This window comes from Pseudophryne corroboree, chromosome 3 (assembly GCF_028390025.1).
Source record: "Pseudophryne corroboree isolate aPseCor3 chromosome 3, aPseCor3.hap2, whole genome shotgun sequence".
Lineage (NCBI taxonomy): Eukaryota > Metazoa > Chordata > Amphibia > Anura > Myobatrachidae > Pseudophryne > Pseudophryne corroboree.
Genome location: NC_086446.1, coordinates 10381609 through 10399435, shown reverse-complemented (window position 1 = coordinate 10399435; position 17827 = coordinate 10381609). Strand labels below are relative to the sequence as shown.

The window sequence follows — 17827 nt, the reverse complement described above, 5'->3', positions numbered from 1 at the left end:
GACTGGGTCCTGGTGACTACGGATGCCAGCCTACGAGGTTGGGGAGCAGTCACAAAGGGAAGAAACTTCCAGGGTGTGTGGTCAAACCTGGAGACGTCTCTTCACATAAATATACTGGAGCTAAGAGCGATCTACAATGCTCTAAGCCTGGCAAAATCGCTGCTTCAGGGTCAGCCGGTGTTGATCCAGTCCGACAACATCACGGCAGTCGCCCACGTAAACCGACAAGGCGGCACGAGAAGCAGGAGTGCAATGGCAGAAGCTGCAAGGATTCTGCGCTGGGCGGAGAATCATGTCGTAGCACTGTCAGCAGTGTTCATCCCGGGAGTGGACAACTGGGAAGCAGATTTCCTCAGCAGACACGACCTTCACCCGGGAGAGTGGGGACTTCATCCAGAAGTTTTCCACATGATTGTGAACCGTTGGGAAAAACCAAAGGTGGACATGATGGCGTCTCGCCTCAACAAAAAATTGGACAGGTATTGCGCCAGGTCAAGAGACCCTCAGGCAATAGCTGTGGACGCTCTGGTAACACCGTGGGTGTACCAGTCAGTGTATGTGTTCCCTCCTCTGCCTCTCATACCAAAGGTACTGAGAATTATACGGAAAAGAGGAGTAAGAACAATACTGGTAGCTCCGGACTGGCCAAGAAGAACTTGGTATCCGGAACTTCAAGAGATGCTCACGGAGGATCCGTGGCCTCTACCTCTAAGAAGGGATCTGCTTCAGCAGGGACCTTGTATGTTCCAAGACTTACCGCGGCTGCGTTTGACGGCATGGCGGTTGAACGCCGGATTCTAAAAGAGAAGGGCATTCCTGAGGAAGTTATTCCTACTTTAATTAAAGCCAGGAAAGAAGTGACCGCACAACATCATCACCGCATTTGGAGAAAATATGTTGCGTGGTGTGAGGCCAAGAAGGCTCCAACGGAAGAATTTCAATTGGGTCGATTCTTACATTTCCTGCAAGCAGGATTGTCTATGGGCCTCAAATTGGGGTCCATTAAAGTTCAAATTTCGGCCTTATCAATTTTCTTCCAGAAGGAATTGGCGTCAGTGCCTGAAGTACAAACTTTTGTCAAAGGTGTACTACATATACAACCCCCAATAGTGCCTCCAGTGGCACCGTGGGATTTGAACGTGGTTCTAAATTTTCTCAAATCTCATTGGTTTGAGCCTTTAAAATCGGTAGATTTAAAATACCTTACATGGAAGGTAACTATGCTGTTGGCCCTGGCTTCAGCCAGGAGAGTTTCGGAGTTGGCAGCTTTGTCATACAAAAGCCCATATCTGATATTCCATTCGGACAGGGCAGAATTGAGGACACGTCCTCAATTTCTCCCTAAGGTGGTTTCGGCATTTCACTTGAACCAGCCTATTGTGGTGCCTGCGGCTACTAGCGACTTGGAGGACTCCAAGTTACTGGACGTTGTCAGAGCATTAAAAATATATATTTCAAGGACAGCTGGAGTCAGAAAATCTGACTCGTTGTTTACATTGTATGCACCCAACAAGTTGGGTGCTCCTGCGTCTAAACAGACGATTGCACGTTGGATATGTAGTACAATCCAACTTGCACATTCTGTGGCAGGCCTGCCACAGCCTAAATCTGTAAAGGCCCATTCCACAAGGAAAGTGGGCTCATCCTGGGCGGCTGCCCGAGGAGTCTCGGCATTACAACTTTGCCGAGCAGCTACGTGGTCAGGGGAGAACACGTTTGTAAAATTTTACAAATTTGATACTCTGGCTAAAGAGGACCTGGAGTTCTCTCATTCGGTGCTGCAGAGTCATCCGCACTCTCCCGCCCGTTTGGGAGCTTTGGTATAATCCCCATGGTCCTGACGGAGTCCCAGCATCCACTAGGACGTTAGAGAAAATAAGAATTTACTTACCGATAATTCTATTTCTCATAGTCCGTAGTGGATGCTGGGCGCCCATCCCAAGTGCGGATTGTCTGCAATGCTTGTACATAGTTATTGTTACAAAAATCGGGTTATTACTGTTGTTGTGAGCCATCTGTTCAGAGGCTACTTCGTTTGTGTTATCATACTGTTAACTGGGTTCAGATCACAAGTTGTACGGTGTGATTGGTGTGGCTGGTATGAGTCTTACCCGGGATTCAAGATCCTTCCTTATTGTGTACGCTCGTCCGGGCACAGTACCTAACTGAGGCTTGGAGGAGGGTCATAGGGGGAGGAGCCAGTACGCACCATGTGACCTAAAAGCTTTTTTAGATGTGCCCTGTCTCCTGCGGAGCCCGCTATTCCCCATGGTCCTGACGGAGTCCCAGCATCCACAACGGACTATGAGAAATAGAATTATCGGTAAGTAAATTCTTATTTATTATCATATAGGGGAGAGGGGACCGTACAGTGATATATGAGGGGGAATAACACAGCCCCCGGCACACGCTGATATGTGGTATTATTATCATATAGGGGAGAAGGGACCGTACAGTGATATATGAGGGGGAATAACACAGCTCCCGGCACACGCTGATATGTGGTATTATTATTATATAGGGGAGAGGGGACCGTACAGTGATATATGAGGGGGAATAACACAGCCCCCGGCACATGCTGATATGTGGTATTATTATTATTATTATATAGGGGAGAGGAGACCGTACAGTGATATATGAGGGGGAATAACACAGCCCCCGGCACACGCTGATATGTGGTATTATTATTATATAGGGGAGAGGGGACCGTACAGTGATATATGAGGGGAATAACACAGCTCCCGGCACACGCTGATATGTGGTATTATCATATAGGGGAGAGGAGACCGTACAGTGATATATGAGGGGGAATAACACAGCTCCCGGCACACGCTGATATGTGGTATTATCATATAGGGGAGAGGAGACCGTACAGTGATATATGAGGGGGAATAACACAGCCCCCGGCACATGCTGATATGTGGTATTATTATTATATAGGGGAGAGGGGACCGTACAGTGATATATGAGGGGGAATAACACAGCCCCCGGCACATGCTGATATGTGGTATTATTATTATATAGGGGAGAGGGGACCGTACAGTGATATATGAGGGGGAATAACACAGCTCCCGGCACACGCTGATATGTGGTATTATTATTATATAGGGGAGAGGGGACCGTACAGTGATATATGGGGGGAATAACACAGCCCCCGGCACACACTGATATGTGGTATTATTATTATATAGGGGAGAGGAGACCGTACAGTGATATATGAGGGGGAATAACAGCTCCCTGCACACACTGATATGTGGTATTATTATTATATAGGGGAGAGGGGACCGTACAGTGATATATGAGGGGGAATAACACAGCCCCCGGCACATGCTGATATGTGGTTTTATTATATAGGGGAGAGGGGACCGTACAGTGATATATGAGGGGGAATAATACAGCTCCCGGCACACACTGATATGTGGTATTATTATTATATAGGGGAGAGAGGACCGTACAGTGATATATGAGGAGGAATAACACAGCTCCCGGCACACGCTGATATGTGGTATTATTATTATATAGGGGAGAGGGGACCCGTACAGTGATATATGAGGGGGAATAACACAGTCCCCGGCACACGCTGATATGTGGTATTATTATTATATAGGGGAGAGGGGACCGTACAGTGATATATGAGGGGGAATAACACAGCTCCCAACACACACTGATATGTGGTATTATTATTATATAGGGGAGAGGGGACCGTACAGTGATATATGAGTGGGAATAACACAGTCCCCGGCACACGCTGATATGTGGTATTATTATTATTATATAGGGGAGAGGGGACCGTACAGTGATATATGAGGGGGAATAACACAGCCCCCGGCACACGCTGATATGTGGTATTATTATCATATAGGGGAGAGGGGACCGTACAGTGATATATGAGGGGGAATAACACAGCTCCCGGCACACGCTGATATGTGGTATTATTATTATATAGGGGAGAGGGGACCGTACAGTGATATATGAGGAGGAATAACACAGCCCCCGGCACATGCTGATATGTGGTATTATTATTATATAGGGGAGAGGAGACCGTACAGTGATATATGAGGGGGAATAACACAGCTCCCGGCACACGCTGATATGTGGTATTATTATCATATAGGGGAGAGGGGACCGTACAGTGATATATGAGGGGGAATAACACAGCCCCCGGCACACGCTGATATGTGGTATTATTATCATATAGGGGAGAAGGGACCGTACAGTGATATATGAGGGGGAATAACACAGCTCCCGGCACACGCTGATATGTGGTATTATTATTATATAGGGGAGAGGGGACCGTACAGTGATATATGAGGGGGAATAACACAGCCCCCGGCACATGCTGATATGTGGTATTATTATTATTATTATATAGGGGAGAGGAGACCGTACAGTGATATATGAGGGGGAATAACACAGCCCCCGGCACACGCTGATATGTGGTATTATTATTATATAGGGGAGAGGGGACCGTACAGTGATATATGAGGGGAATAACACAGCTCCCGGCACACGCTGATATGTGGTATTATCATATAGGGGAGAGGAGACCGTACAGTGATATATGAGGGGGAATAACACAGCTCCCGGCACACGCTGATATGTGGTATTATCATATAGGGGAGAGGAGACCGTACAGTGATATATGAGGGGGAATAACACAGCCCCCGGCACATGCTGATATGTGGTATTATTATTATATAGGGGAGAGGGGACCGTACAGTGATATATGAGGGGGAATAACACAGCTCCCGGCACATGCTGATATGTGGTATTATCATATAGGAGAGAGGGGACAGTACAGTGATATATGAGGGGAATAACACAGCTCCCGGCACACGCTGATATGTGGTATTATTATCATATAGGAGAGAGGGGACAGTACAGTGATATATGAGGGGAATAACACAGCTCCCGGCACACGCTGATGTGTGGTATTATTATCATATAGGGGAGAGGGGACCGTACAGTGATACATGAGGGGGAATAACACAGCTCCCGGCGCATGCTGATATGTGGTATTATTATTATATAGGGGAGGGGGGACCGTACAGTGATATATGAGGGGGAATAACACAGCTCCCGGCACACACTGATAAGTGGTATTATTATTATATAGGGGAAAGGGGACCGTACAGTGATATATGAGGGGAATAACACAGCTCCTGGCACACGCTGATATGTGGTATTATTATTATATAGGGGAGAGGGGACCGTACAGTGATATATGGGGGGAATAACACAGCTCCCGGCACACGCTGATATGTGGTATTATTATTATATAGGGGAGAGGGGACCGTACAGTGATATATGAGGGGGAATAACACAGCCTCCGGCACATGCTGATATGTGGTATTATTATTATATAGGGGAGAGGGGACCGTACAGTGATATATGAGGGGGAATAACACAGCTCCCGGCACACGCTGATATGTGGTATTATTATTATATAGGGGAGAGGGAACCGTACAGTGATATATGAGGGGGAATTACACAGCTCCCGGCACACACTGATATATGGTATTATTATATAGGGGAGAGGGGACCGTACAGTGATATATGGGAGGAATAACATAGCTCCCGGCACACGCTGATATGTGGTATTATTATTATATAGGGGAGAGGGGACCGTACAGTGATATATGAGGGGGAATAACACAGCTCCCGGCACACGCTGATATGTGGTATTATTATTATTATAGGGGAGAGGGGACCGTACAGTGATATATGATGGGGAATAATACAGCTCCCGGCACACGCTGATATGTGGTATTATTATTATATAGGGGAGAGGGGACCGTACAGTGATATATGAGGGGAATAACAGAGCTCCCGGCACACGCTAATATGTGGTATTATTATATAGGGGAGAGAGGACCGTACAGTGATATATGAGGGGGAATAACACAGCTCCCGGCGCACTCTGATATGTGGTATTATTATATAGGGGAGAGGGGACCGTACAGTGATATATGAGGGGGAATAACACAGCCCCCGGCACACACTGATATGTGGTATTATTATTATATAGGGGAGAAGGGACTGTACAGTGATATATTAGGGGGAGTAACACAGCTCCCGGCACACGCTATGTGGTATTATTATTATATAGGGGAGAGGGGACGTACAGTGATATATGAGGAGGAATAACACAGCTCCCGGCAAACGCTGATATTTGGTATTATTATTATATAGGGGAGAGGGGACCGTACAGTGATATATGAGGGGGAATAGCACAGCTCCCGGCACACGCTAATATGTGGTATTATTATTATATAGGGAGAGGGGACCATACAGTGATATATGAGGGGGAATAACACAGCTCCCGGCACACGCTAATATGTGGTATTATTATATAGGGTAAAGGGGACCATACAGTGATATATGAGGGGGAATAACACAGCTCCTGCCACACGCTAATATATGGTATTATTATTATATAGGGGAGAGGGGACCGTACAGTGATATATGAGGAGGAATAACACAGCTCCCGCCACATGCTAATATGTGGTATTATTATTATATAGGGGAGAGGGGGCCGTACAGTGATATATGAGGGGGAATAACACAGCTCCTGGCACACGCTAATATGTGGTATTATTATTATATAGGGGAGAGGGGACCATACAGTGATATATGAGGGGGAATAACACAGCTCCTGGCACACGCTGATATGTGGTATTATTATTATATAGGGGAGAGGGGACCGTACAGTGATATATGAGGGGAATAACACAGCTCCCGGCACATGCTGATATGTGGTATATTATTATATAGGGGAGAGGGGACCGTACAGTAATATATGAGGGGAATAACACAGCTGCCGGCACATGCTGATATGTGGTATTATTATTATATAGGTGAGAGGGGACCGTACAGTGATATATGAGGGGGAATAACACAGCTCCCGGCACACGCTGATATGTGGTGGTATTATTATATAGGGGAGAGGGGACCGTACAGTGATATATGAGGGGAATAACACAGCTCCCGGCACACACTGATATGTGGTATTGTTATATAGGGGAGAGGGGACCGTCCAGTGATATATGAGGAGGAATAACACAGCACCCGACACACGCTGATATGTGGTATTATTATCATATAGGGGACAGGTGACCGTAGAGGTATAACATAACAGTTAAGTATTAAGCTGTTTTCATCTTCCAGTAGGTTTAAATACATTTCCTTTATTTTTGATGTCTTTGTCATTATACAGGGTTACACAGCAGTGAAGAAGACATCCGGTGAGTATGAGACACCCAGCAGCCATTCTCATGTTTCAGGAGGACTGAGCAGGACCCAGAGGCCCATCACGGTGCCTCCACCTCACTCACTGATACATGAGAGACACAATGACCAGAAGATCCTGGAACTCACCAACAAGATCATTCAGCTGCTGACTGGAGAGGTGACTGCTGGGAATGGGGCATTATACAGTAACACCAGGGGATGTGTCTGGGTGATGACTGGAGAGGTGACTGCTGGGAAAGGGACATTATACAGTAACACCAGGGGACGTGTCTGGGTGATGACTGGAGAGGTGACTGCTGGGAATGGGGCATTATACAGTAACACCAGGGGACGTGTCTGGGTGATGACTGGAGAGATGACTGCTGGGAATGGGGCATTATACAGTAACACCAGGGGATGTGTCTGGGTGATGACTGGAGAGGTGACTGCTGGGAAAGGGACATTATACAGTAACACCAGGGGACGTGTCTGGGTGATGACTGGAGAGGTGACTGCTGGGAAAGGGACATTATACAGTAACACCAGGGGATGTGTTGTCTGGGTAATGACTGAAGAGGTGACTGCTGGGAATGGGACATTATACGGTAACACCAGGGGATGTGTCTGGGTGATGACTGGAGAGGTGACTGCTGGGAATGGGACATTATACAGTAACACCAGGGGATGTGTCTGGGTAATGACTGAAGAGGTGACTGCTGGGAATGGGACATTATACAGTAACACCAGGGGATGTGTCTGGGTGATGACTGGAGAGGTGACTGCTTGGAATGGGGCATTATACAGTAACACCAGGGGATGTGTCTGGGTAATGACTGAATAGGTGACTGCTTGAAATGGGACATTATACAGTAACACCAGGGGATGTGTCTGGGTGATGACTGGAGAGATGACTGCTGGGAATGGGACATTATACAGTAACACCAGGGGATGTGTCTGATTGATGACTGGAGAGGTGACTGCTGGGAATGGGACATTATACAGTAACACCAGGGGATGTGTCTGGGTAATGACTGAAGAGGTGTCTGCTGGGAATGGTACATTATACAATAACACCAGGGGACGTGTCTGGGTGATGACTGGAGAGGTGACTGCTGGGAATGGGGCACTATACAGTAACACCAGGGGATGTGTCTGGGTGATGACTGGAGAGGTGACTGCTGGGAATGGGGCTTTATACAGTAACACCAGGGCATGTGTCTGGGTGATGACTGGAGAGGTGACTGCTGGGAATGGAGCATTATACAGTAACACCAGGGGATGTGTCTGGGTGATGACTGGAGAGGTGACTGCTGGGAAAGGGACATTATACAGTAACACCAGGGGACGTGTCTGGGTGATGACTGGAGAGGTGACTGCTGGGAAAGGGACATTATACAGTAACACCAGGGGATGTGTTGTCTGGGTAATGACTGAAGAGGTGACTGCTGGGAATGGGACATTATACAGTAACACCAGGGGATGTGTCTGGGTGATGACTGGAGAGGTGACTGCTGGGAATGGGGCTTTATACAGTAACACCAGGGCATGTGTCTGGGTGATGACTGGAGAGGTGACTGCTGGGAATGGAGCATTATACAGTAACACCAAGGGACGTGTCTGGGTGATGACTGGAGAGGTGACTGCTGGGAATGGGACATTATACAGTAACACCAGGGGACGTGTGTGGGTGATGAGTGGAGAGGTGACTGCTGGGAATGGGGCATTATACAGTAACACCAGGGGATGTGTGTGGTTGATGAGTGGAGAGGTGATTGCTGGGAATGGGGCATTATACAGTAACACCAGGGTACGTGTCTGGGTGATGACTGGAGAGGTGACTGCTGGGAATGGGACGTTATAGAGTAACACCAGGGGATGTGTCTAGGTGATGACTGGAGAGGTGACTGCTGGGAATGGGACATTATACAGTAACCCCAGGGGACGTGTCTTGGTGATGACTGGAGAGGTGACTGCTGGAATGGGACATTATACAGTAACACCAGGGTACGTGTCTGGGTGATGACTGGAGAGGTGACTGCTGGGAATGGGACGTTATAGAGTAACACCAGGGGATGTGTCTAGGTGATGACTGGAGAGGTGACTGCTGGGAATGGGACATTATACAGTAACACCAGGGGATGTGTCTGATTGATGACTGGAGAGGTGACTGCTGGGAATGGGACATTATACAGTAACACCAGGGGATGTGTCTGGGTAATGACTGAAGAGGTGTCTGCTGGGAATGGGACATTATACAATAACACCAGGGGACGTGTCTGGGTGATGACTGGAGAGGTGACTGCTGGGAATGGGGCTTTATACAGTAACACCAGGGGATGTGTCTGGGTGATGACTGGAGAGGTGACTGCTGGGAATGGAGCATTATACAGTAACACCAAGGGACGTGTCTGGGTGATGACTGGAGAGGTGACTGCTGGGAATGGAGCATTATACAGTAACACCAAGGGACGTGTCTGTGTGATGACTGGAGAGGTGACTGCTGGGAATGGGACATTATACAGTAACACTAGGGGAGGTGTATGGGTGATGACTGGAGAGGTGACTGCTGGGAATGGGACATTATACAGTAACACCAAGGGACGTGTCTGGGTGATGACTGGAGAGGTGACTGCTGGGAATGGGACATTATACAGTAACACCAGGGGACGTGTGTGGGTGATGAGTGGAGAGGTGACTGCTGGGAATGGGGCATTATACAGTAACACCAGGGGATGTGTGTGGGTGATGAGTGGAGAGGTGACTGCTGGGAATGGGGCATTATACAGTAACACCAGAGGACGTGTCTGGGTGATGACTGGGGAGATGACTGCTGGGAATGGGACATTATACAGTAAGACCAGGGGACGTGTCTGGGTGATGACTGGAGAGGTGACTGCTGGGAATGGGGCATTATACAGTAACACCAGGGTACGTGTCTGGGTGATGACTGGAGAGGTGACTGCTGGGAATGGGACGTTATAGAGTAACACCAGGGGATGTGTCTAGGTGATGACTGGAGAGGTGACTGCTGGGAATGGGACATTATACAGTAACCCCAGGGGACGTGTCTGGGTGATGACTGGAGAGGTGACTGCTGGAATGGGACATTATACAGTAACACCAGGGTACGTGTCTGGGTGATGACTGGAGAGGTGACTGCTGGGAATGGGACATTATAGAGTAACACCAGGGGATGTGTCTAGTTGATGACTGGAGAGGTGACTGCTGGGAATGGGACATTGTACAGTAACCCCAGGGGACGTGTCTGGGTGATGACTGGAGAAGTGACTGCTGGGAATGGGACATTATAGAGTAACACCAGGGGATGTGTCTAGTTGATGACTGGAGAGGTGACTGCTGGGAATGGGACATTATACAGTAACCCCAGGGGACGTGTCTGGGTGATGACTGGAGAGGTGACTGCTGGGAATGGGACATTATACAGTAACACCAAGGGATGTGTCTGGGTGATGACTGGAGAGGTGACTGCTGGGAATGGGGCATTATACAGTAACACCAGGGGATGTGTCTGGGTGATGACTGGAGAGGTGACTGCTGGGAATGGGGCATTATACAGTAACACCAGGGGATGTGTCTGGGTGATGACTGTATCATTGTGTGTGTCAGGTGGTTTTAAGGGGTCAGGATGTCACTGTCTATGTCTCCATGCAGGAGGGGGAGTATATAGAGGAACACAGGGGTCTCTATAAGGACGTGATGACTGGAGAGGTGACTGCTGGGAATGGGACATTATACAGTAACACCAGGGGACGTGTGTGGGTGATGAGTGGAGAGGTGACTGCTGGGAATGGGGCATTATACAGTAACACCAGGGGATGTGTGTGGGTGATGAGTGGAGAGGTGATTGCTGGGAATGGGGCATTATACAGTAACACCAGGGTACGTGTCTGGGTGATGACTGGAGAGGTGACTGCTGGGAGTGGGACGTTATAGAGTAACACCAGGGGATGTGTCTAGGTGATGACTGGAGAGGTGACTGCTGGGAATGGGACATTATACAGTAACACTAGGGGATGTGTCTGATTGGTGACTGGAGAGGTGACTGCTGGGAATGGGACATTATACAGTAACACCAGGGGATGTGTCTGGGTAATGACTGAAGAGGTGTCTGCTGGGAATGGGACATTATACAATAACACCAGGGGACGTGTCTGGGTGATGACTGGAGAGGTGACTGCTGGGAATGGGGCTTTATACAGTAACACCAGGGGATGTGTCTGGGTGATGACTGGAGAGGTGACTGCTGGGAATGGAGCATTATACAGTAACACCAAGGGACGTGTCTGGGTGATGACTGGAGAGGTGACTGCTGGGAATGGAGCATTATACAGTAACACCAAGGGACGTGTCTGTGTGATGACTGGAGAGGTGACTGCTGGGAATGGGACATTATACAGTAACACCAGGGGAGGTGTATGGGTGATGACTGGAGAGGTGACTGCTGGGAATGGGACATTATACAGTAACACCAAGGGACGTGTCTGGGTGATGACTGGAGAGGTGACTGCTGGGAATGGGACATTATACAGTAACACCAGGGGACGTGTGTGGGTGATGAGTGGAGAGGTGACTGCTGGGAATGGGGCATTATACAGTAACACCAGAGGACGAGTCTGGGTGATGACTGGGGAGATGACTGCTGGGAATGGGACATTATACAGTAAGACCAGGGGACGTGTCTGGGTGATGACTGGAGAGGTGACTGCTGGGAATGGGGCATTATACAGTAACACCAGGGTACGTGTCTGGGTGATGACTGGAGAGGTGACTGCTGGGAATGGGATGTTATAGAGTAACACCAGGGGATGTGTCTGGGTGATGACTGGAGAGGTGACTGCTGGGAATGGGACATTATACAGTAACACCAGGGTATGTGTCTGATTGATGACTGGAGAGGTGACTGCTGGGAATGGGACATTATACAGTAACACCAGGGGATGTGTCTGGGTAATGACTGAAGAGGTGTCTGCTGGGAATGGGACATTATACAATAACACCAGGGGACGTGTCTGGGTGATGACTGGAGAGGTGACTGCTGGGAATGGGGCTTTATACAGTAACACCAGGGGATGTGTCTGGGTGATGACTGGAGAGGTGACTGCTGGGAATGGAGCATTATACAGTAACACCAAGGGACGTGTCTGGGTGATGACTGGAGAGGTGACTGGTGGGAATGGAGCATTATACAGTAACACCAAGGGACGTGTCTGTGTGGTGACTGGAGAGGTGACTGCTGGGAATGGGACATTATACAGTAACACTAGGGGAGGTGTATGGGTGATGACTGGAGAGGTGACTGCTGGGAATGGGACATTATACAGTAACACCAAGGGACGTGTCTGGGTGATGACTGGAGAGGTGACTGCTGGGAATGGGACATTATACAGTAACACCAGGGGACGTGTGTGGGTGATGAGTGGAGAGGTGACTGCTGGGAATGGGGCATTATACAGTAACACCAGGGGATGTGTGTGGGTGATGAGTGGAGAGGTGACTGCTGGGAATGGGGCATTATACAGTAACACCAGAGGACGTGTCTGGGTGATGACTGGGGAGATGACTGCTGGGAATGGGACATTATACAGTAAGACCAGGGGACGTGTCTGGGTGATGACTGGAGAGGTGACTGCTGGGAATGGGGCATTATACAGTAACACCAGGGTACGTGTCTGGGTGATGACTGGAGAGGTGACTGCTGGGAATGGGACGTTATAGAGTAACACCAGGGGATGTGTCTAGGTGATGACTGGAGAGGTGACTGCTGGGAATGGGACATTATACAGTAACCCCAGGGGACGTGTCTGGGTGATGACTGGAGAGGTGACTGCTGGAATGGGACATTATACAGTAACACCAGGGTACGTGTCTGGGTGATGACTGGAGAGGTGACTGCTGGGAATGGGACATTATAGAGTAACACCAGGGGATGTGTCTAGTTGATGACTGGAGAGGTGACTGCTGGGAATGGGACATTGTACAGTAACCCCAGGGGACGTGTCTGGGTGATGACTGGAGAAGTGACTGCTGAAAATGGGACATTATAGAGTAACACCAGGGGATGTGTCTAGTTGATGACTGGAGAGGTGACTGCTGGGAATGGGACATTATACAGTAACCCCAGGGGACGTGTCTGGGTGATGACTGGAGAGGTGACTGCTGGGAATGGGACATTATACAGTAACACCAAGGGATGTGTCTGGGTGATGACTGGAGAGGTGACTGCTGGGATTGGGGCATTATACAGTAACACCAGGGGATGTGTCTGGGTGATGACTGGAGAGGTGACTGCTGGGAATGGGGCATTATACAGTAACACCAGGGGACGTGTCTGGGTGATGACTGTATCATTGTGTGTGTCAGGTGGTTTTAAGGGGTTAGGATGTCACTGTCTATGTCTCCATGCAGGAGGGGGAGTATATAGAGGAACACAGGGGTCTCTATAAGGACGTGATGACTGGAGAGGTGACTGCTGGGAATGGGACATTATACAGTAACACCAGGGGACGTGTGTGGGTGATGAGTGGAGAGGTGACTGCTGGGAATGGGGCATTATACAGTAACACCAGGGGATGTGTGTGGTAGAGATGAGCGGGTTCGGTTTCTTTGAATCCGAACCCGCACGAACTTCACTTTTTTTTTCACGGGTCCGAGCGACTCGGATCTTCCCGCCTTGCTCGGTTAACCCGAGCGCGCCCGAACGTCATCATGACGCTGTCGGATTCTCGCGAGACTCGGATTCTATATAAGGAGCCGCGCGTCGCCGCCATTTTCACACGTGCATTGAGATTGATAGGGAGAGGACGTGGCTGGCGTCCTCTCCATTTAGATTAGATTTAGAAGAGAGAGAGAGAGAGAGATTGCTGTGATACTGTAGATTAGAAGAGAGTGCAGAGTGCAGACAGAGTTTAGTGACTGACGACCACAGTGACCAGTGACCACCAGAGACAGTGCAGTTGTTTGTTTTATTTAATATATCCGTTCTCTGCCTGAAAAAAACGATACACAGTCACACAGTGACTCAGTCTGTGTGCACTGCTCAGCCCAGTGTGCTGCACATCAATGTATTGTATATAAAGCTTATAATTGTGGGGGAGACTGGGGAGCACTGCAGGTTGTTATAGCAGGAGCCAGGAGTACATGATAAATAATATTATATTAAAATTAAACAGTGCACACTTTTGCTGCAGGAGTGCCACTGCCAGTGTGACTAGTGGTGACCAGTGCCTGACCACCAGTATATTAGTAGTATTGTATACTATCTCTTTATCAACCAGTCTATATTAGCAGCAGACACAGTACAGTGCGGTAGTTCACGGCTGTGGCTACCTCTGTGTCGGCACTCGGCAGGCATCCGTCCATCCATAATTGTATTATAATATATACCACCTAACCGTGGTTTTTTTTTCGTTCTTTATACCGTCGTCATACTAGTTGTTACGAGTATACTACTATCTCTTTATCAACCAGTGTACAGTGCGGTAGTTCACGGCTGTGGCTACCTCTGTGTCGGAACTCGGCAGGCAGTCCGTCCATCCATAATTGTATTATAATATATACCACCTAACCGTGGTTTTTTTTTCGTTCTTTATACCGTCGTCATACTAGTTGTTACGAGTATACTACTATCTCTTTATCAACCAGTGTACAGTGCGGTAGTTCACGGCTGTGGCTACCTCTGTGTCGGCACTCGGCAGGCAGTCCGTCCAACCATAATTGTATTATATACCACCTAACCGTGGTTTTTTTTTCATTCTTTATACCGTCGTCATACTAGTTGTTACGAGTATACTACTATCTCTTTATCAACCAGTGTACAGTGCGGTAGTTCACGGCTGTGGCTACCTCTGTGTCGGCACTCGGCAGGCAGTCCGTCCAACCATAATTGTATTATATACCACCTAACCGTGGTTTTTTTTTCATTCTTTATACCGTCGTCATACTAGTTGTTACGAGTATACTACTATCTCTTTATCAACCAGTGTACAGTGCGGTAGTTCACGGCTGTGGCTACCTCTGTGTCGGCACTCGGCAGCCCGTCCATAATTGTATATACCAGTGACCTAACCGTGGTTTTTTTTTCTTTCTTTATACATACATACTAGTTACGAGTATACTATCTCTTTATCAACCAGTCTATATATTAGCAGCAGACACAGTACAGTGCGGTAGTTCACGGCTGTGGCTACCTCTGTGTCGGCACTCGGCAGCCCGTCCATAATTGTATATACCACCTAACCGTGGTTTTTTTTTCTTTCTTTATACATACATACTAGTTACGAGTATACTATCTCTTTATCAACCAGTCTATATATTAGCAGCAGACACAGTACAGTGCGGTAGTTCACGGCTGTGGCTACCTCTGTGTCGGCACTCCGCAGCCCGTCCATAATTGTATATACCAGTGACCTAACCGTGGTTTTTTTTTCTTTCTTTATACATACATACTAGTTACGAGTATACTATCTCTTTATCAACCAGTCTATATATTAGCAGCAGACACAGTACAGTGCGGTAGTTCACGGCTGTGGCTACCTCTGTGTCGGCACTCGGCAGCCCGTCCATAATTGTATATACCAGTGACCTAACCGTGGTTTTTTTTTCTTTCTTTATACATACATACTAGTTACGAGTATACTATCTCTTTATCAACCAGTCTATATATTAGCAGCAGACACAGTACAGTGCGGTAGTTCACGGCTGTGGCTACCTCTGTGTCGGCCCTCGGCAGCCCGTCCATAATTGTATATACCAGTGACCTAACCGTGGTTTTTTTTTCTTTCTTTATACATACATACTAGTTACGAGTATACTATCTCTTTATCAACCAGTCTATATATTAGCAGCAGACACAGTACAGTGCGGTAGTTCACGGCTGTGGCTACCTCTGTGTCGGCACTCGGCAGCCCGTCCATAATTGTATATACCACCTAACCGTGGTTTTTTTTTCTTTCTTTATACATACATACTAGTTACGAGTATACTATCTCTTTATCAACCAGTCTATATATTAGCAGCAGACACAGTACAGTGCGGTAGTTCACGGCTGTGGCTACCTCTGTGTCGGCACTCGGCAGCCCGTCCATAATTGTATATACCAGTGACCTAACCGTGGTTTTTTTTTCTTTCTTTATACATACATACTAGTTACGAGTATACTATCTCTTTATCAACCAGTCTATATATTAGCAGCAGACACAGTACAGTGCGGTAGTTCACGGCTGTGGCTACCTCTGTGTCGGCACTCGGCAGCCCGTCCATAATTGTATACTAGTATCCAATCCATCCATCTGCATTGTTTACCTGAGGTGCCTTTTAGTTGTGCCTATTAAAATATGGAGAACAAAAATGTTGAGGTTCCAAAATTAGGGAAAGATCAAGATCCACTTCCACCTCGTGCTGAAGCTGCTGCCACTAGTCATGGCCGAGACGATGAAATGCCAGCAACGTCGTCTGCCAAGGCCGATGCCCAATGGCATAGTACAGAGCATGTCAAAACCAAAACACCAAATATCAGTAAAAAAAGGACTCCAAAACCTAAAATAAAATTGTCGGAGGAGAAGCGTAAACTTGCCAATATGCCATTTACCACACGGAGTGGCAAGGAACGGCTGAGGCCCTGGCCTATGTTCATGGCTAGTGGTTCAGCTTCACATGAGGATGGAAGCACTCAGCCTCTCGCTAGAAAACTGAAAAGACTCAAGCTGGCAAAAGCACCGCAAAGAACTGTGCGTTCTTTGAAATCCCAAATCCACAAGGAGAGTCCAATTGTGTCGGTTGCGATGCCTGACCTTCCCAACACTGCACGTGAAGAGCATGCGCCTTCCACCATTTGCACGCCCCCTGCAAGTGCTGGAAGGAGCACCCGCAGTCCAGTTCCTGATAGTCAGATTGAAGATGTCAGTGTTGAAGTACACCAGGATGAGGAGGATATGGGTGTTGCTGGCGCTGGGGAGGAAATTGACCAGGAGGATTCTGATGGTGAGGTGGTTTGTTTAAGTCAGGCACCCGGGGAGACACCTGTTGTCCGTGGGAGGAATATGGCCGTTGACATGCCAGGTGAAAATACCAAAAAAATCAGCTCTTCGGTGTGGAGGTATTTCACCAGAAATGCGGACAACAGGTGTCAAGCCGTGTGTTCCCTTTGTCAAGCTGTAATAAGTAGGGGTAAGGACGTTAACCACCTCGGAACATCCTCCCTTATACGTCACCTGCAGCGCATTCATAATAAGTCAGTGACAAGTTCAAAAACTTTGGGTGACAGCGGAAGCAGTCCACTGACCAGTAAATCCCTTCCTCTTGTAACCAAGCTCACGCAAACCACCCCACCAACTCCCTCAGTGTCAATTTCCTCCTTCCCCAGGAATGCCAATAGTCCTGCAGGCCATGTCACTGGCAAGTCTGACGAGTCCTCTCCTGCCTGGGATTCCTCCGATGCATCCTTGCGTGTAACGCCTACTGCTGCTGGCGCTGCTGTTGTTGCCGCTGGGAGTCGATGGTCATCCCAGAGGGGAAGTCGTAAGCCCACTTGTACTACTTCCAGTAAGCAATTGACTGTTCAACAGTCCTTTGCGAGGAA

At 48.1% G+C, this 17827-nt stretch overlaps 1 protein-coding gene across 1 annotated transcript in view; it reads left to right on the top strand.

The window, feature by feature from the left end:
• Positions 1-7216: 7216 nt before the first annotated feature.
• LOC135056975 (uncharacterized) overlaps positions 7217-17827 on the top strand; it is a 61389-nt gene continuing 50778 nt past the window's right edge. Inside the window, exon 1 of the mRNA XM_063962789.1 lies at positions 7217-7244. The gene's annotated coding sequence lies outside the window, so the exon portion shown is untranslated. The remainder of the gene's footprint in view (positions 7245-17827) is intronic.